At 43.2% G+C, this 21,932-nt stretch overlaps 1 pseudogene; it reads left to right on the forward strand.

Moving 5' to 3' along the window:
* LOC135975137 (paired amphipathic helix protein Sin3a-like) overlaps positions 1 to 21,932 on the forward strand; it is a 93,711-nt pseudogene that overhangs the window by 17,535 nt on the left and 54,244 nt on the right.

Consider the following 21,932-nt stretch of genomic DNA (forward strand, 5'->3'; position numbering starts at 1 on the left):
TTCCTCAACACTTATGAATGGCTTCCTATGTAAGACTCTGATGGATCTTTCAATGCCTAACATGATCAGGTCAAACAACAACTCGAGGAGCTGGCTATTCACTTCTATGGCATTTTGCACAGGTTCAGAGCCTATGCTAGCAGATCATGGTGCATACCATAGATTCATTGATTAAAAGGCCATAGAGAACCATTTTGATCATCTAGTTTGACATCCTGCTTAACACAGGGCAGAGAATTTCAACCTGGTGATTCCTGAGTCAAGGAAGCACTGTACATATTTTATATTACATATGTAAAATAATAGCTGTGTTATAAACTCATATAACTATAAGTGGTCCAATCAATGTATAACAATATTGCACCAAATGCCTGTGTATATTGTACATCTTTGTATAACTATATGATAACATACATTTGTATATTTTTATAATGAGAAATACTACTCTGTTGGCTTGTCTACCTATATCACTTCCTACGTATAATAAATACCAATTTTAAAATCTCTATCCCTAGCTCAGCAATTACAGGACTATATGCCTTCTTTCCCTAAATATCCCTATAATGCATTTTTAAGATGCACTGGCTGGCTGTATGTCTTGGCTTTTATTATTTCTCTTTGAGAGAATTTGCTGATTTGTTTAAAATGATACTGTTAAGAAGTTAAGTAATGTGTCACGTTGGAAGAAGTGAGAGTTACATACATGTAATGATAAGAAAAAAACCCTCCCTTTCTCTGAGAAACTTAGAAACAGAGTGGCCTAGGGCAACATGTCCCAGAAACTACAAATTCAGCAAGAAAATTGTAGACATTAGGTTATTAACACTTGTGCATGAATAATATATAGGCTCTGTAAAATTCAATGGATAATGTGTTGGAAAAAGATTGGGGGCAATTGAGAATGGCAACATGTATGAGAACACATATGAAAATGAGCCCAATGCTGGAGAAATTCTGGACCAGAAACTGACTAATGAGATTGAAGGATCAGACCAGGAGATCCAGGGAGGTGACGACCATCATGGAAGAAGGAAGGGCTTGTTAATGGAATGTGGTAACTTGGGCCCATTTACCTATTCAGTCTTTTCTGTTATTACTTGTCAGGCAGAACATTATGTCCAGACACTATAGGTGACACTAATTCTGTCTGAAATTGTATTCAATAAAGGCAAAACTGATTAAACCTAAATTGTGTGGATGCGTGACTCAGTTTCCCCCTATACTCCCAACAACCAATTACACAATTTGATAAAACAGGGTAAATCCCACATAAATGTCCTCATCTTGGCTTCGTACATTAATTTAGCAAAGGTAGGTGTGATGTTGCACTCTATATGTTAATGGAAATATGCTAATGAGTGTAAATATGACAAAATTGGAATATGCTTTGTGCTAGATATGCCATGTAACATATCTTTGCAAAGGTTATGATCTACTGAATATATTCATCCTATTTGTAGGCATGTATAATTTTTATATCTGAAGTTATGAGCACAGGCTCTATGCTTGTATTTTAAGTGTTTTCTGTAGGAAACACACAAGAGAGGTTTGGTCAACATATTGTGAAGGGGTTGTTCAAGTAACTGCGAGGATGTAACTAACAATGGACTTTGGGAGACGCCAATCCACATCTGAGCTTTCCTGGGAACGTTCAAACTAACTTGTAAACAATGGCGTCGGCCTGCAAAAAGCTGAATCATTCGTGGACATGTGACATGCCCAGGTGGCTACAAACTCCATCTTGTTGCAGTGGTTTTGCACAGAAGAACAAAGGGGTTTCTACCCACAAGAGAAAGAATATAAAAGGCCCTGGAAGCCTCTCCATTTTTGTCTTCAGCTGGCTCAAGAGATGGCCTCTCCACCCCAAACAGATGCCTGAAAGAAACTGGAACAAAGGACTGTAACTACAGGGGTGTGAGTGAGTGCTGGACCCAGGCCATAAACTATAAGGTTGCTCTGAAAAGGATTGTACCTGAGATTGTACCTGAGATAACATCTAGGGTGAGAAGTTACCATTTGTAATGAGAGCCTTAGTGTATTAAGTTAGCCTTGCATATTTTGATTTATTTTACTTAGTAACTTACCTTGCTCTGTCTGTTATTACTTGGAACCACTTAAATTCTACTGTTTATACTTAATTAAATCACTTTAATTAATTAATTAATTAATTAATTAATTAATTAATTAATATTAAATATTACAGAGTAAAACAGATTTGTTTGCGGTTTGGACCCCATTGGGAGCTGGGTGTCTGGGTGCTGGAGATAGGAGCACTTGCTAAGCTGTTTTCAGTGAACTCTGCAGTTTTGGGGGTGTGGTTCAGACCCTGGGTCTGTGTTGCAGCAGGCTTGCGTGTCTGGCTCAACATGGCAGGGCTCTGGATGACCAAACTGGCAGAGAAAACGGGCTCAGAGGTAGTCTCAGCACACCAGGTGATAGCCCCAAGGGGGTGTCTGTGACCGAACCTGTCACAGTGGCGTAGTCGAACAGGATTTGTGCACAGTTGATTGCTTTGTGACACTGGTAGTGATTTTTAAGTGAGTTTTAAGTGTGGTGGCCGGAGAACAGACAAAGTCATTACTGGTTTGTTATTTTCTGTTTACTTTGGTTTAATTCAGCTTGTGTAACTGGCAGGTATGCATTTCACGGGTTATATACTAAATCAGGGATCGGCAACCTTTGGCACACGGCCCACTAGGGAAAGCCCCTGGAGGGCTGAGCCAGTTTGTTTACCAGCCGCATCAGCAGGTTCAGCCGATCGCAGCTCCCACTGGTTGGAGTTCGTTGTCCCAGGCCAATGGGGGCTGCGGGAAGTGGCGTGGGCCAAGGGATGTGCTGGCCACCCTTCCCGCAGCCCTCATTGACCTGGAGCGGCCAGTGGGAGCCGTGATCAGACGAACCTGCTGATGCGGCAGGTAAACAAACCCGCCTGGCCCATCAGGGTGCTTACCCTGGTGGGCCGCGTGCCAAAGGTTGCCGAACCCTGGGTTAGTATATAACCGATGATATGAATACCTGGCAGTTACACAAGCTGAATTAGCATATCGTTTCCCCAGTGATCCATTCACTCATGCTAACCTGAACCCCACACTACCAAGCAATAGTATAACTCAGCATTTAGCAGAGGCAGATAGGAAATTTGTCAATGTCAAAATGATTGACTTTTAGCAATAAACCTGACTGCCAAGCAATTGACTGTCCAATTTATCAACAATAGGCAGCAGAGTGCAGCTGATGATGGATGACAGGAAGCTATCTGTTATACTGTATCACAGCAGTGAGAAAGGAGTGACTTAGTTAACAAGGGCCACTTGCAAAGGTAAAAAATTAAAATTGGGGACTATACTGTATAATGGGCACTAGGGGCAGCAGAGGGTAGGGGTGGGGAAGTGGCACCTATACTGTATAATGGACACTAGGGGCAGCATTGCATGCGGTTGGGGAATCGTCAGCTTTACTGTATAATGGGCACAAGGGGCAGCAGAGGTTGAAGGTTGGGTAGGGTCAGGGGCGGCTCTATGTCTTCTGCTGCCCCAAGCATGGCAGTCAGGTGGCAGTCAGGCGGCTTTCAGTGGCACGCCTGTGGGCAGTCTGCTGGTCACGCCGATTCGGCGGCGTGCCTGCCGGAGGTCCGCCGATGCCACGCCTTCGGCGTACCCGCCACCAAATTACCACCGAATCCGCGGGACCGGCGGACCTCCTGCAGGCACGCCACCAAAGGCGACCTCACTACCGCCCTCACAGTGACCAAGAGGCAGCCCCCCATGGCTTGCCGCCCAGGCATGCACTTGCTGCACTGGTGCCTGGAGCCAGCCCTGGGTAGGGTCAGGCGGTGGTCAGAAATTGTGTCAAAGACTTTTATTTTTCAGTTCCTGCAACTTTAGACTCTCTTGTTTGCAAAGAGCAGTATATTCCCCTGTTGTAAGAGTCAATCCCCAGCCTCAGAGTAGATAAGATTAATTAATACCAAGGGAATTCATTACTCCAACAGTGTATCTATTCATTAGAGCTAATGCAAAATTTCCCCGTATTTTGCTGAACTTTTAACCCTATACTTGTGAATGTGGCCAGGTAGGAGATATGCCTGGACCTGCCATGGTCCTTGAAAATTTTCCATTCATCACAGTTCAGAATGGACTTGATTTGCAAAGGGGCTCAGGTCTCATTGATTTCAGTGGGAGATGCGGGTCTCAAATGTTGCTGTAAATTACACCCAAGGCTTTGATCAGTGTCTGGAGAATAAGGACACAAATAAATCACCTGCGGGAGCAGAACCTTTTCTGTTGAATGGACATTTCATGTAGAGCAACAAGGATGATGCAACGGCCTGTAGCTGTCGCCTAACAACATTTCCTTACAGAGTTAGTGCTGTAGTTTGTGTCTTTGAAAAAACATGAGATAATCACTTCTGCTCTTCTGGGGCTGTTTGACAGCGAGAGATTCCATTTGTTTGTCTTTAATATTCTCTTCTACCATATCTGTGCTTGCTTCATCCCAAACACTTACGGTCACATTCACTGGTGTATTTCATATTGTCAGAGAGTCACAGAGTTTAAGGACAAAAGGGATCTTTAGATTATTTTGTCTGACCTCCCCTGTCTCACAATGTCTTGGGTGTCATCAGACATGCCCACAGAGCACTTTAGCTTTGCATCAAACTGAACATAAAAGAGAAATGTACTTGGTGGTCCCTGTACCAGGCCACTGAAATGGAGGCACCTCTGGGATGCAGAATGTATAATATCACGCAACACTGTTCAACAGATGATTAAGGCAGGAAGGAAAGACCACCTTATGCAAAATAGAAACGCTGTGTGTGTGCGCACGTGTGCGTGCGTGTGTGAGACTTGTAGCCCATGAAGTGAGTATATAGCCATGCAGTAATGATAGTTATATTTTAAGGAAAGGATACAAGGGTGAGGAACTGATAGGAGAGACACAAGAGACCTACAGGCCTATACTTATAAAAGTAGTTTAGAAAGACATGGTTGGTGAGGTAATATCTTTTACTGTTGGTGAGAGAAACAGAAGTTGGTCCAGGAAAAGATCTGTGTCTCTAGTAACCTGGGATCCAGATGGCTACATCAGCACTGCATACAAGAATAGCTTAAGCAGTTAGGGTAAGTAGAAGGCTTTCTAGCCTGAACAGGAGCAGCTGCTCAATAAGTTGGCATAAGGAAGTAAAGTAACAGTGACCTTAAGTCAAAAAACATCACGAGGCTCTGGTTATTGTTTTGTCTTAATCATGATTGTTGCAAACAGCAGACAGGTAATCATAAGGTGCTAGTTTCTTCGAGGTTGGGATATTTTTAGTAAGGGACATCAGCAGATGTCTGACTACAAGAATGCCATGGTAATTAATTAAGGTATAAGCTAAAAGCTTGAGGTTAAAGGATTAATAGCCTGTGGGAGAAGGCCAGCCCGATATTACTATGGTGATGAACTACAAATAAGGAAAAGTGGTGGGAACCCCTGCTAATTATCCTTTAGGCATAGTCAGGGCCGGTGCTACCATTAAGGTGAACTAGGCAGTTGCCTAGGGCGCCAAGATATGGGGTCTCCAAAAAGCAGTGCCCCCAATTTTTTTTACAGCGTTCCTCCCCGAGCGCACGGTCGCCACTCCACTTCTCCCGCCTCCCAGGCTTGCAGTGCCAATCAGCTATTTGGCGCCACAAGCCTGGGAGAAGAATTAGAGTAGGGGCGGAGTGCTCGGGGAGGAGGTGGAGCAGAGGTGAGCTGGGGTGGGGAGGTGGTGCACGGCTCCCCGCAGGGGGGAGCTTCCGTGGGGGGGGCGCCTCAGGGCAGAGGGGGGGGAGCTGTCATGGGGAAGTGCTTCAGGGAAGGGGGGGGCAGGGAGCTGCCACAGGGCTGGGGGGGCGTGCCCAAGGTGGAAGTTTTGCCTAGGGCGCGAAACTTCCTTGCACCGGCCCTGGTCATAGTAGCACCAGTATAGCACATTATACAATTGTATTCTGGGCTATGGGCTATAGAGATTTAAGTGTGATGACTACTGGTGATGATGATGATGGTGAGGGGGAAGAGAAGGAAGATGATAACTAACTCTTTGGAGCATAAGCTTTCGTGAGTGAATACCCACTTCGTCAGATGCATGTAATGGAAATTTCCAGAGGCAGGTATAAATATGCAGTCAAGAATCAGTCTGGAGATAACAAGGGTAGTTCAATCAGGGAGGGTGAGGTCCTCTGCTAGCAGTTGAGGTGTGAACACCAAGGGAGGAGAAACTGCTTTTGTAGTTGGCTAGCCATTCACAGTCTTTGTTTAATCCTGATCTGATGGTGTCAAATTTGCAAATGAACGGAAACTCAGCAGTTTCTCTTTGGAGTCCGGTCCCGAAGTTTTTTTGCTGTAAGATGGCTACCTTTACATCTGGTATTGTGTGGCCGGGGAGGTTGAAGTGTTCTCCTACAGGTTTTTGTATATTGCCATTACATGCATCTGACGAAGTGGGTATTCACCCACAAAAGCTTATGCTCCAATACATCTGTGGTCTTAAAGGTGCCATAGGACTCTCTGTTGCTTTTTACAGATCCAGGCTAACACAGCTACCCCTCTGTACTTAACTCTTTGGGTTGTTTTGCAAGGGGTATTGTAAGTATAGGGATGCTCAGCTCCTTTCATATTATGGCTACCTGCCGTGCTGGGATGGAGTGTTTGTGAATTTCCTAACTGTGTTAATAAATCCATTTTCCATATAATGTAATCTCCTAAGTGTGAGTGTTGCAACCATGCACATGGGGGTTCCCAACTGAATAGTGATTCTGATAATACTGGGCCTGATCTTGGGACAAGAACCTACCAAATTTCAGAATGATGAATAGGGGGAGTAAACTGGTAATATGATCAAGATACATTCAATAGATCAGGCAACAGATTGTTGTCCACAGATGGAGAGAATGAGCCCTGCTCAGAGTGTGTGTGTGTGTGTGTATGTTTGTGTGTGTGAGAGAGAGAGAGAGAGAGAGAGAGAGAGAGAGACTGTCACTACCTGCTTGGGGTAATGAGTCATGCTCAGTTTGTATGTGCGTGCATGTGTGAGTGAGTCAGTGACTGTCTCCCCCCCTGGAGGAAATGAGCCATGCTCAATGTGCGTGTATGTGCCACTGCTGCCTCCTCCACTTGTGAACAGCCCCATGGACTCATTCATGGCCACAGTGGTCAGGAAAGATCTTTCATTTACAGCTCATCCAAAAGATATAACATCCACCAGAAACAGTGTCCCCTTCCATTGTGATGAGTTGCTGAGGGTCAGCACCAACTTCAAGGGAAAAGTGCCCCCTGCTAATACACCCTACCCACCCTCTGCAGCAGAGGTCCCCCAAGCTCCATGCTGGGGCACTGTGCTAAGCAGCCATTCTGATGGGAGATGGTCCACAGCTGAGCCCCTCACCCTGCTCCTTGCGGCACATGGCCACGTGGTGCCCTGCTGAAGCACAAGAGGTCAGCATGGCTCAAGAGACAACAGAGCCCCACCAGGCGAGACCCCACCCAGCTCTTTGCAGCATGTCATCCTTTGGAGCTGCTCTGGAGCATGGGGGTTACACTGACCCACAGAGGAGAATGTCCCTTAATGAGTCCCCCACCCTATTCCCTGCTGTACAGCGCCCCTTACTGCTGAACTGGGACGCTGGGATCAATGAAGCTGAGAACATCCCACAGAGCCCTCCAGGCCCATCCCTATAGATCAGCGCCCACTGGTGCTACACTGGGGCATTGCTACCAGCACTGACTAAGGGGAAAGTGTGCCTCAAACTGAGAATCCCACCCCACTCCCAGTAGCACAGCCTCCTACTTCCATGCTGGAGTAATGGGGTCAACACTGTCTTAGAATTGAGAGTGCTTCCAGCTGAGCCCATCACCCCACTCCCTGAAGCGCACTACCCCCAGCACCTCTCAGCTTCCACACAGAGTTTATTCTAATGCTCCTGTGAACTAGCCCTGATTCTGGTCCCACTGCAAACTTACTGGAGTAAAAGGGAATAGTCCCACTGACTTCAATGGGCTTTGGATCTGGTGGGAAATTTCCTAGGAGGGAAATGGGCTCTATGATTGGAACAGTGGAGTCTAAGACTGAGGACTCCTGGGTTCTGTTCCCAGCTCCGGGAGGGGAGTGGGGTCTAATGTTTAGAGCAGTTGGGGCTGGGAGTCAGAGCTCCTGGGTTCTAATCATGGCTCTGAGACAAGAATGGGGCACACAGTCTGAACATCAGGGAACCGGAGTCATGAGCCTTGGGCATTGTACCTTAGTCAACCCCGACTCTGTGTTGTGTTGCTTTGGACAAATCATTCCTTCTTCTAGACAAAATTGTATCACACAATTTACCACAATTAGTAAATCCTATTATGATTTTCATCTAGAAAATACACATCATGATGATGATAATGACGATACAACTTTCTACAAAATGATTTCCCTAGTGAATTTTTTTTGTTGCAGGTTGAGGCAGTATTGTTCTTCCTTTGAAGAATATTACAAGAAATTTCCTTTAGGGAGTAGGTCCCAGAAGCCAGTGAATGAAATAAAAACACCTCTCTTTCCTTCAACAAACTTAGCGTCTGCAGCTGGGAGAGGAAACTACTCTTCTTAAACAAGGTGGGAGGGATAGCTCAGTGGTTTGAGCATTGGTCTGCTAAACCCATGGTTGTGAGTTCAATCCTTGCAGAGGCCACTTAGGGATCTGGGGCAAAATCAGTACTTGGTCCTGCTAGTGAAGGCAGGGGGCTGGACTTGATGACCTTTCAAGGTCCCTTCCAGTTCTAGGAGATAGGATATCTCCATTAATTTAAAAAAAAAAAAAGGTAGACTATTGATGAATGACTTAAGCCCCCAACCATTCTCCCACTAAAGTCCATTGTGTTGTGCCCCAGTCTGCAATGGGACCAGGATTAAGTCATTGGTTTCTTCATTTGAATTTTCCATACAGTGGCAGAGAAACTTAGAGCGTGTGTTTCTGAGCACCTGGGTTGTGTCTGTATTCATATCTATCTATCTATCTATGGATGTGTGTGTGAAACACTATACCCCATATTCTTCATAGAAATAATTTTATAATATGGTTATAGCATATCTAAGATGTATATTATGCAAGATGGGTCTGCTGAGAGATCATTGGAAAGTTTATGATCTGCTGAATATGATTATCCTATTTATATGCATGTATAATTACTGTATTTGAATTTAGGACTATTGACTTTGTAACAATTACAAGTTGGTTTACACCTGGAAAACGCCCACCACACAGAATGCAATCAGTGTGGATTGGCCATTGGGGAGAACAATAGGACTTTGAAGATGCTAATCTCCCACCTTCCTGAGAAGCTTCCTGGGATGCTACAAAAATAAATAAATAAATAAATACAAATAATTGTCCTCATTTGAGAAATCTTATTTTGGTAAACATGGTTATAGAATAGAATAACATTCCTAGAGGGGAAAGCAGAAGAAACACAGAAAGGAGAAAAGATCCCTTTTTTAATTTCCATGGAGACAGAAAAAAATGTGTTCAAAGAGGAAGAATAGAACCCCCGATGCTGGAAACTGGTATACCTCCATTGCTGGTATAAAGTGATGTAGCTCATTTAGAGTCAATTCATCAGACCCCCGTCTGTGGTAAATCAGCTGTAGTTCCACTGGTGTCAAAGTGGTCGGCTCTCCAGCTGATCTATATTGGCACAGCTTGATTGACATCAATGTGGCTCCACCAGCTTATGCCTGATGATGATTGGGTCCAGTTATATATTTCTATGCAGAATTGCAGCAGGTTTTAGTCTGAAGCATCCCAACAGAAAGGAAACCAGTATGAATTGTTTGATTCACATCCACATGTTTGGTATTCCTCAGATTCAGTCTCTTTTTATGTTGCCCCTACAGATGACCTATTCTGTGAGTGACTCTGGAGAGAACCAGACCATCTCCGATGTGTTCATCCTGGTGGGGTTTTCGTACCTTAACAAGCTGCAAATCGTTCTGTTTCTGGTGCTTCTGGTCACCTACCTGGTCAGCCTGATGGGGAACCTGCTTGTTATCCTCCTTATAAAGCTAAACCCCTCACTCCACACCCCCATGTATTTCTTCCTGGTGAACCTGTCTTTCTTGGAAATCTGCTACACCAGCAGTGTGATCCCTCAGCTGCTGGTTCATCTCTTGGTGGACCTAAAGACCATCACCATTGCGGGCTGCGCTGCCCAGATGTATGTCATCTCCATCATGGCCCTAACGGAATGCTGCCTCCTAGCAGCCATGGCGTACGACCGCTACATCGCCATATGTCACCCCCTGAACTACAGAACTTTCATGAGTGGCCGGGCATGTGCACAGCTCATGGGTTCTTCATGGATCATCGGCATCTCGATGGAAGTAGCTCAGACCACTTGGATCTTCAGCCTGCCCTTCTGTGGCTCCAACCGCATCCACCACTTCTTCTGTGACATCCCACCAGTGTTGAAGATGGCATGCACGGACATATCCAAAAATATGATTATGGTCTTGACTGTGTCAGTTTTGTTCATTATGGGCCCTTTTTTGTTGATAACCCTGTCCTACATCTGCATTATCTCCACCATCCTCAAGCTGCCGACGGCAGAGGGAAGGCATAAAGCCTTCTCCACCTGGTCCTCCCACCTCATGGTGGTGACTTTGTTCTATGGAATGGTCCTTTTCACCTACCTGAGGCCCAAGTCTATCTCCACCCCGGAGAGTGATCAAATGATTTCCCTCGTGATCACAGTTGCGGCACCTGTATTGAACCCCATAATATAGACTCTGAGGAACAAAGAAGGGAACCTTTAGAAAAACAGTAGAGAGGAGCATCTTTTCACACAATCGGCGAAAACAGAGAATGAAAATTAGACTTACTTAAAACAGGGGGAATGAGGGAAATGCATACATGTTTTGTTGAATTACTGCCGATGACCCTCACTTTTTAATTGAAATTTTGCCATTTGAAACAATTGGACTTGTAAACCTATCAGGAGAATGGGAAGAGAAACTTGTATTACCAAAAAAACCCAAATTTTAAATATCTTCAAAATCTGGAATGTCAAAGGAAAAAGAAGCTTAAAATGGAGACCCTTTCATAAAATGTTCACCTTGGTTTTTGCAAATTTTACAATTTTCACCAAAATGTTAATGATGGAAAAATCCAAACCATCTCTACAGACAACTCCATTTAGGCTTTTCCTTTTCCTGCTCTGTCAGTCCATTGCAGCATTTTAGGATTTGGGTTGGGTTGGGCTGAGTTTTCTTTTGCTGTCTAATGGATTTCCCTGGTGCTTCCTGTTGCCTAATTTTAAATAACATTTCTCAGCACTTATGAACAGTTTCCTATGTAAGACTCTGATGGATCTTTCAATGCCTAACCTGATCAGATCACACAACAGCTCTTGAAGCTGGCTCTTGAATTCCCTGGCATTTTGCACAGGTTCAGCAGTCTATGCTAACAGATCATAGCGTATATCATAGATTCATTGATTAAAAGGCCATAAGGGACCAATGCTGATCATCCAGTCTGACATTCTGCTTAACGCAGGGCAGAGAGTTTCACCTGGTGATTCCCGATTCAAAGAAGCACTGTACATATTTTATATTACATATTTAAAATAATAGCTGTGTAATAAACTCATAACCTACATGTGGTTATATCAATCTATAACAATATTGCACCAAATGCCAGTGAATATGGTACATCTTTGTATAACTATATGATAAAAATTCCTTTCTATATTTTTATGATGAGAGATACTATTCTGTTTGCTTCTCTACCTATATCATTGCAGCTGTATAATATTTACCAAATAAAAAACCTTTATACCTAGTTCAGCATATGTTTTCTTTCACTAAACATCCCTATAATGCATTCATCGGAAGCTTAATATACTTTCAGACTCTGAGATGCACTGGCTGGCAGTATGTGATGTTTTGTTATACCTCTTTTATATAATTTGCTGATTTGTTTAAAATGATATTGTTGGCAAGATAAGTAACCTGTTGTGTTTGAAGATGTAAGTAAGAGGTACGAACATGTAATGATAAACAAAAGAAAAATCCCTTTCTCTGAGAAACTTAGAAGCAGAGTGGCCCAGGTCAACATGACCCAGAAACTACAAATTCATCAAGAAAATTGTAGATATTAGATGATTAACATTTGTGCAGAAGTAATGAGCAGGTTATGTAAAATTCAATGGATAATGTGTTGACTAAAGAATGGAGGAAAATTAAGCAATAGAAAATGTGCAAATGTATGAAAATATGTATAAAATATGTAAAATTATGTATATAAATACGTACATATACAAAAATGTATGTACATATGTAAAATATGTATAAAATACATATGTAAAATACATAAAAAATAAGAAAATACATATAAAAATGGGCTGGAGAAATGCTGGATCAGAAATCGACGAATGAAACCGAAGGACCCGAACAGGAGATCCAGGCAGGTGAGGAGAACTGACATCATGGAGGAAGAAAGGACATTTCAGTGCCCCAGAATGTTATTACTTGTGAGGCAGAAATGTATGTCCAGACACTATAAGTAAGATTAATTCTGTTTTAAATTGTATTAAATAAAGGCAAAACTGATTAAGCCTAAATTGGATGGACATGTGACTCAGTTTCCCACTCTACACTCCGAACAATGTACACAATTTGATAAAAAAGTAAAGCCCACATAAATGCTCTCATCTCTGCTTTGTTAATTCATACAATAATAATCAGAGAAACAAGCCGTGTCCTGTCAGCGAACACATGTATTAAGATAGTATACACCCCATTATGTGAATACATGGCAGTTCTACAAACTGAATTAGCGTATGTTCTTCCCAGTGTTCTGTGCACTCATGCTAACCTACACCTCACACTACCAAGCAACAGTATAACTTAGTATTTAACATAAGCAGATAAGAAATTTGTAAAAGTCAAGATACATTAATTCAATAGCTTAGTACAAATTGTGGGGAACCTTCACAGACCAGGACGTGGAATGCTGTGTCCAAAAGCAAGATATGGAAAATCATGGTTCAGAACAAGGAGTTAAGGAACGAAGTTAAGGGATGAACAGACAGGATGGATTTCTGTGACATAAGACATAAGAATGGCCATACTGGATCCAACCAAAGGTCCATTCAGCCCAGTAATGATCAGTGATCTCTCTCCTGCCATCCATCTCCACCCTCTGACAAACAGAAGCTAGAGACACCACTCCTTAACCATCTGGGCTAATAGCCATTAATGGACTTAGCCTCCATGAATGTATCCAGTTCTCTTTTAAACCCTGTTACAGTCCTAGCCTTCACAACCTCCTCAGGCAAGGAGTTTCACAGATTGACTGTGTGCTGTGTAAAAAAGAACTTCCTTTTATTTGTTTTAAACCTGCTGCCCATTAATTTCGTTTCATGGCCCCTAGTTCTTATATTATGGGAGCAAGTAAATAACTTTTCCTTATTCACTTTCTCCACACCACTCATGATTTTATATAAGTCTATCATATCCCCCTTAGTCTCCTCTTTTCCAAGCTGAAAAGTCCTAGCCTCTTTAATCTCTCCTCATATGGGACCCGTTCCAAACCCGTAATCATTTTAGTTGCCCTTCTCTGAACCTCTGTACGCAGTATTCAAGATGTGGGCATGCCATGGATTTATATAAGGGCAATAAGATATCCTCTGTCTTATTCTCTATCCCTTTTTTAATGATTCCTAACACCCTGTTTGCTTTTTTGACTGCCGCTGCACACTGCATGGACGCCTTCAGAGAACTATCCATGATGACCCCAAGATCTTTCTTCTGATTAGTTGTAGCTAAATTAGCCCCCATCATATTGTATGTATAGTTGGGGTTATTTTTTCCAATGTGCATTACTTTACATTTATCCACATTAAATTTCATTTGCCATTTTGCTGGCCAATCACTTAGTTTGGTGAGATCTTTTTGAAGTTCTTCACAATCTGCTTTGGTCTTAACTATCTTGAGTAGTTTAGTATCATCTGCAAACTTTGCCACCTCGCTGTCAGGGATGGCTCCAGGCACCAGCGCAGCAAGCACCTGCCTGGGGCGGCAAGCCACGGGGTGCGGCCTGACGGTCGCCCTGCGGACGGCAGTCAGCCGGCCTTCGGCAGCATGCCTGCAAGAGGTCCCCCGGTCCCGAGAGGCGCCCCTGCTCTTACACACCCCAAATACTCTGTCCAGCACCTCCCAAATACCATCTCCCAGTACACACACACCCCTCCAGCACCCCAAAATACCCACTTGAGCTCACACCCCCGCAGCAGTGTCCTCTATTAGGGAACTTGAAATACAGGTGGGGTCACCCCAGATAAAGTTGAATTTTAAAGGCAGGTGTTTCTGTTCTCCCTCACGGTGTGACCGCACTGGGGCCAGGCTCTGGAAGTCTCAGTGAGCTACAATCCCAGCTGGGTGCCCAGAGGGCAGTTCCAGGAGGGCGTGGTGATTCCCTGCACAGCCCGGGCAGAGGCAGTGTTGCCCTTTTCTCTCCCCTCATTCCAAAGGCTTGGCCCGGACCTGTGTCACAAGGTTGTGTGAGTTGGGTACACGCTGGGAAAAGCCCCGAGGGCCCCCACTCAGGCTGGTTCAGAGAGGGCAGCAGAGCCTGGAGGCCTCCAGCCAGGCTCTCTCTCTCCTTCCCCTTTCCACCTAATACCTTGTGTATCCCGGTGCGGCTGGGCTGAATCTCGCCCCAGGGGGCCCAGCCGAGGGACACCCCGTCTCTCTCTCGCTCTACCGGAGGTCTCTCCTGGAGTCAGGGTCACCGTCCACTGATGGAAGAGGTGCCTGGCGGTTGCGGGGTCAGTCCACCAGCTAACTCGTCCCTGGAGTGCAGGGTCTCGCCTCTGACCCACACGGAGGGAGCCCTCATTGATCAGTGTATAACAGGGGGGTCGCTTAGCCTCCTGTACAACACGAGCAAGAGCCTTGTGTCCAGCAAGTATAAATGGGAGTGGTTCCCCCCGGGCTTTGTCTGTGTGTCCGGAAGCCCGGGAGGGTGCCGCCCCTCACTCTCAGGCTAGGGTGGCCGCATGGCCGGAGTGAGACTGCTGTCTAGCCCTGTCCACATGGGGGGCAGAGAGGGGGACACAGGGGCACACACCAAAGCTCCTCACCTATGATATAGGAGCACAAGCCCCATGGACTCTCGTCATCTGTTTTACAATTATACTTCTTTTTTCTTTCTTTTTGTGTGTGTGTGTTTTTTTCTTAATAGTTATATTTTTACCTTTTTAATATATTTTACGTGTATTTCCTTTTTGATTTTATTGTTGTTTATATATATTTTAAGTTTCATTTTATTTTATTTCCCCTTTTATGTTTTTTATGTATTTTACAATTCTTTTATTTTTTAGTTTTTATTATTTTACTTTTTATAAGTCTGTTAATCTTTTTGTATTTTATTCATTATTACTATTTTAAATTTATTTTGCACTTTTTATAAATGTATTATTTTTTCTAGTTTTTTATTCTACTTTATGTGAATTGTATACTCTGTTGTCCAGTCATTTGGGCTCCTATCTTCTCTCACTCCAGTGAGGATCTTCAGCCTCTCCAACCCAACCCATCATGGTAGTCATGCGCAGCCCCAGCCAAGTCTCTTTGTCCCCAGACTCCAGCCAGACCCTCCAACACCACCAGCGGCGGGTCCCTCAGTCCCTCTCAGAGCGAAGGACCTGCCACCGAATTGCCACCGAAGAGTGGAATGGTGCGATCGCGCTGCTGCGGCTTTTTTTTTTTTTTTGCCGCTTGGGGCGGCAGAAAACCTGGAGCCGGCCCTGGAAGAGATTATCTCGTGTTTTTTCAAAGACAGAAACTACAGCACTAGCTCCGTAGGGAAATGTTATTAGGCGACAGTTACAGGCCGTTCCATCATCCTTGTTGCTCTGCATGAAATGTCTATTCGGGGCCTAGTGGGAAAAGGTTCTGCTCCCGCAGGTGAATTATTTGTGTCTTTATTCTCCAGACACTTATCAAGCCATTGGTTCTAATTTACAGCAACATTTGAAACCTGCAACTCCCACTGAAGTCAATGAGACCTCAGCCCCTTTGCAAATCAAGCCCACTCTGAACAATGATGAATGGAAAATGATCAAGGACCATACCAGGTCCAAGCACATCTCCTGACCTTGGCCACCTTCTCGAGCATAGGGCGGGCAGTATATTAGCTGTAACAAATAGTTACACTGTTGGAGTAATTAATTCCCTTAGTATTAATTAATTTTCCTCACTGCTCTGAGGCTCAGGATTGGCTCTGACAGAAGGGAAATACACTGCTCTGTACGAACAAGAAAGCGTAAAGCTGCAGGAGCTGAAAAAGCAAAGTCTTTGACATCATTTCTAACCATTGACTGACCCTCCAGCAGCCCCACACTCTGGTGCCCCTGGTGCCCATTATACAGTATAGACACCCCCTTTAAAAAAACTTTTATAGTGATAATCAAGATGGCCCATTTAAGACAGTTTGACAAGAGGGTGTGAGGATACTTAACATTGGGAAATAGATTCAATGTGTGTAATGGTGTGTAAGGTTTTTTTTTCTCTTGCTGACAATAGCCCATCTTAATTAATTAGCCTCTTAGAGTTGGGAGGGGAACTCCCACCTTTTTATGTTCTCTGTATGTATATATCTCTCCTCACTATATGTTCCAATTTATGCATCTGATGAAGTGGGCTGTAGCCCATGAAAGCTTATGCTCAAATAAATTTGTTAGTCTCTAAGGTGCCACAAGTACTCCTGTTCTTTTTGCGGATACAGACTAACACGGCTGCTACTCTGAAACTAATTAGGCTTGTGTAACTGCCAGGGATTTATATTGTGGGGTATATACTAAGCTAACATGTATGTGTTCGCTAACAGGCCACTGCTGGTTGCTCTGATTATACTGGTCTACAATTTTTGAGAAGTCGTTTGCTTCAGAGATAAAATGTGCTATTTATTATGTATTTTGATGTGCTGAATTCAAATATGACAATTAAAACAAATGATTTGCTACTGTTTCTAAGATATTTACGTTTTTACATTTTATGTCTATGTATATTGTGTAGATAGTAGAGTTCTAATCATAAATTGTAAACCTAGGTCTTTTCATGTGTTTATGGTTGCTTTACATGATGATATTTCACCTGTCCTGTTTATGTAACACTTTAAAAATCAGCAAAAGGGTTATATAAATACAATTTATTATGAAACAAAAGGCAAAAAACTGTTATGTACATAGTTTAGTCCTATTCAGTGTCTACTCGGCGCTTCTTGGCTTGTCTCTTGTATTCATTAAATGGAGCATCTCTTGTCACTGTCCAGCAATCGTCTGCAAGCATTGATGGGCTCCATTTGCCCTGATAGCGTTTCTCTATTGTTGCAATGTTCTGGTGAAATCGCTCGCCATGCTCATCGCTCACTGCTCTGCAGTTCGGTGGAAAAAAATCTAGATGAGAGTGCAAAAAGTGTATCTTTAGTGACATGTTGAAACCAAGGCTTTTGTATGCCTTGAGGAGGTTTTCCACCAACAACCTGTAGTTGTCTGCCGTGTTTTTTCTGAGAAAATTTATTGCCACTAACTGGAAGGTTTTCCATGCCGTCTTTTCCTTGCCACGCAGTGCATGGTCAAATGCATCATCTCGAAGAAGTTCACGAATCTGAGGACCAACAAAGACACCTTCCTTTATCTTAGCTTCACTTAACCTTGGAAATTTTCTACAGAGGTACTTGAAAGCTGCTTGTGTTTTGTCAATGGCCTTGACAAAATTCTTCATCAGACCCAGCTTGATGTGTAAGGGTGGTAATAAAATCTTCCTTGATTCAACAAGTGGTTGATGCTGAACACTTTTCCTCCCAGGCTCCAACGTCTGTCGGAGTGGCCAATCTTTCTTGATGTAGTGGGAATTTCTTGCACGACTATCCCATTCGCAGAGAAAACAGCAGTACTTTGTGTATCCAGTCTGCAGACCAAGCAAGAGAGCAACAACCTTCAAACTGCCACAAAGCTGACACTGATGTTGGTCATAGTTTATGCACCTCAAAAGTTGTTTCATGTTGTCATAGGTTTCCTTCATATGGACTGCATGACCAACTGGAATTGATGGCAAAACATTGCCATTCTGCAGTAAAACAGCTTTAAGACTCGTCTTCGATGAATCAATGAACAGTCTCCACTCATCTGGATCGTGAACGATGTTGAGGGCTGCCATCACACCATCGATGTTGTTGCAGGCTACAAGATCACTTTCCATGAAGAAGAATGGGACAAGATCCTTTTGATGGTCACGGAACATGGAAACCCTAACATCACCTGCCAGGAGATTCCACTGCTGTAGACTGGAGCCCAACTTCTCTGCCTTACTCCTGGGTAGTTACAAATTCCTGACAAGGTTATTCAGTTCACCTTGTGTTATGAATTGTGGTTCAGAGGAGGAGGATGGGAGAAAATGTCGGTCCTGTGACATTGATGGTTCAGGACCAGAAGTTTCATCCTCTTCCTCTTCCTCGTCTGACTCCAGTGAGAATGATTCCGGTGCATCAGGAACCGGCAGTCCTTCTCCGTGGGGTACTGGGCGTAGAGCTGACGGAATGTTTGGATAAAGTACAGTCCACTTTTTCTTCTTTGACACACCTTTCCCAACTGGAGGCACCATGCAGAAGTATCAATTGCTGGTATGATCTGTTGGCTCTCTCCAAATCATTGGCAATGCAAAAGGCATAGATTTCCTTTTCCTGTTCAACCACTGGTGAAGATTTGTTGCACAAGTGTTGCAGCATATGTGTGGAGCCCACCTCTTGTCCTGATCTCCAATTTTGCAGCCAAAATAAAGGTGATAGGCTTTCTTAACCATAGTAGTTACACTGCGCTTTTGTGATGCACAAGTCACTTCACCACAAACATAGCAGAAATTATCTGCACTGTTCACACAAGTACGAGGCATCTCTGTGCACTTTGGCTAAACAGAAATGTGTCCCTTTGCAAAATCAAACACTGACAAATAAGACAGCACAACACTGTATGATTTCTAGAGCTGATATAGGACAATTTGTTCAGCATAGTGATGTAAGCTTCGTTATGATTGCATCATCCATGACTTCTAGGAATAACATGATGCAATTCATATCATGTATAACGCAATACCAGCTTCAGATTGCATCATTAATTGTTTTGCCTAAAAAGCAAGTACTGTCCATACCCAGTCATAGATTTATTCATAGATCCAGTCAAAGATGTATTTTAGTCATTTCTGGTTTAAATTGAGATCCCTTCCCTTTACAACTCACTTATCCTCCGCCATTCCCAAGTCAAGGGTCGTATATACTGACCCAATAGGATATCTTGAAAACTAGAGCCAATCAACAATTTTAAGCATCATTTTCGTTCTCAGTGACCCAGAATTAGTAAAGTTTGACTACACTTATTTCAGAAGCATTTTGGCAGTAGAGCAGTGTTATTATATGAGGGTCCCACCTTTGCCTAATTAATTTACGAAGCTGAGATGAGGACACTTATGTGGGATTTACCCTGTTTTATCAAATTGTGTACGTGGTTGTTGGGAGTTTAGAATGGGAAACTGAGTCACGCGGCCACCCAATTTAGGCTTAATCAGTTTTGCCTTTATTGAATACAATTTCAGACAGAATTAGTGTCACCTATAGTCTCTGGACATAATGTTCTGCCTGGCAAGTAAAAACAGACAAGACAGAATAGGTAAATGGGCCCAAGTTACCACATTCCATTAACAAGTCCTTCCTTCTACCATGATGGTTGTCACATCCCTTGATCTCCTGGTCTAGTCCTTCAGCCACATTCATCGGTTTCTGGTACAACATTTCTCCACCCTTGGGCCCCTTTTATCTGTACTCTCATACTTAATCCCATTCTCAATTGGCTTAATTTCCCCCCCAAATTTTAGCCAACATATTATCCATTGAATTTACATAGCCTGGTACCTGTACATTACGCATGCACAAGTGTTAATAACCTAATGCCTACAATTTTCTTGCTGAATTTGTAGTTTCTGGGACATGTACCAGATACACTGGCATTTGGTGCATTATTGTTATACATTGATAGAACCTCTTCTAGTTATATGAGTTTTTAACACTGCTATTATTTTACATATGTAATATAAAATATGTACAGTGCTTCTTTGATTCAGGAATCACCAGGTTGAAATTCTCTGCCCTGCGTTAAGCAGGATGTCAGACTAGATGATCAAAATGGTCTCTTATGGCCTTTTAATCAATGAACCTATGATGTGCACCATGATCTTACAATCTGATTTGCTAATATAGACTTCTGCATCTGTGCAAACTGCCATGGAAGTCAAGAGCTAGCTCCCAGAGTTTTTGTGTGACCTGATCACGTTAGGCATCGAAAGCTCTATCAGTGTCTTACATAGGAAGTCATTCATAAATGGTGAAGAATTTTCTTTAAAATTAGGCTACAGTGAAATGCATTCAAGAGACAGCCAAAAACAAACAAACAAACAAACAAACTGAAAACAAACCAAAAAGGAGAAGTCTAACTGGACTTTTCTGTAGAGTGGGTTGGAATTTTTCTGTGTTTCAAATTTTGGTGAACATTGTTATATTTGCACAAAAAGAAGTGAACATTTTATTAAATGTTTCTCATTTTGATCTGTCTTTTTTTCCCCTTTGGCATTTGAAATTTTGAAGATATAAAATCAGGAAAGTACTTTGACTAAATATTCTCATTTGATTTTTCAATTAACTTTAGATCTGGTTAAAAGATTCTATCAAAAGTTTGGTGAACATTTCCTTTACATTTAGATTTTTTTTTTTTCATTTTGGAAACAAAAGTTTCTCTTCCCATTTTCCCACCGTTTCTAGAAGATGTCAAAGCATTGCACATGGCAACATTTTAATTAAAAATATGAGGGTCTTCAGGAGAAATTCAACAAAATATTTATGCATTTCCGTTATTCCCCCATTTTGATTGACTTTACTTTTCATTCTCTAATTTTTCCAGTTGCGTGAAAAGATGCTCTTCTCTATTGTTTATCTATAGGCTTCCTTCACCTCTTTGTTCCTCAGAGTGTATATTATGGGGTTCAACACTGGGGTCACAACTGTGTACATGGGGGAAATAATTTGATCACTCTCTGGGGTGGAAATGGAGTTGGGCCTCAGGTAAATAGTAAGGGCCATTCCATAGAGCAGAGTCACCACCGTGAGGTGGGATGACCAGGTGGAGAAGGCTCTACGCCTTCCCTCCACCGTCGGCAGCTTGAGGATGCTGGAGTTAATGTGTACGTAGGACAGGATTATAAACAGGAAAGGACTCATAATGAAGAGCATCGGCAAAGTGAAGATCACTATTTTGTGCTCAGATGTGTCCGTGCATGCCATCTTCAGCACTGGTCGGTATGTCACAGAAGAAATGGTGAATACGGTTGGAGCCACAGAAGGGCAGGCTGAAGATCCATGTGGTGTGAACCATTTCCACCAGGATGCTGATTGTCCATGATGCACCCGCTAGTTGTGCGCACCCCTGGCCACTCATGATGACAGTGTAGTGCAAGGAGTTGCCTATGGCCATGTAGTGGTCATATGCCATGGCTACTAGAAGGCAGCATTCCGTGAGGCTCATGATGGGGGAAGACAAACATCTGGACCGCACAGTCCACAATGGAGATGGTCTTTCGCTCCACTAGGAAGTGAACCAGCAGCTGAGGGACCACGCTCGTTGTGTAGCAGATTTCCAAGAAGGACAGGTTCACTAGGAAGAAATACATGAAGGTGTGGAGTGAGGAGTTCAGCTTTATCAGGACGATAATGAGCAGATTCCCTAACAGGGTGACCAGGTAGGTGACAAGAAGCACTAGAAACAGAAAAATCTGCAGCTTGTTAAGGTTTGAAAATCCCACCAGGATGAAAACATCAGAGATGGTCTGGTTCTCTCCA

This window comes from Chrysemys picta, chromosome 13 (assembly GCF_011386835.1).
Source record: "Chrysemys picta bellii isolate R12L10 chromosome 13, ASM1138683v2, whole genome shotgun sequence".
NCBI classification, from domain to species: domain Eukaryota; kingdom Metazoa; phylum Chordata; order Testudines; family Emydidae; genus Chrysemys; species Chrysemys picta.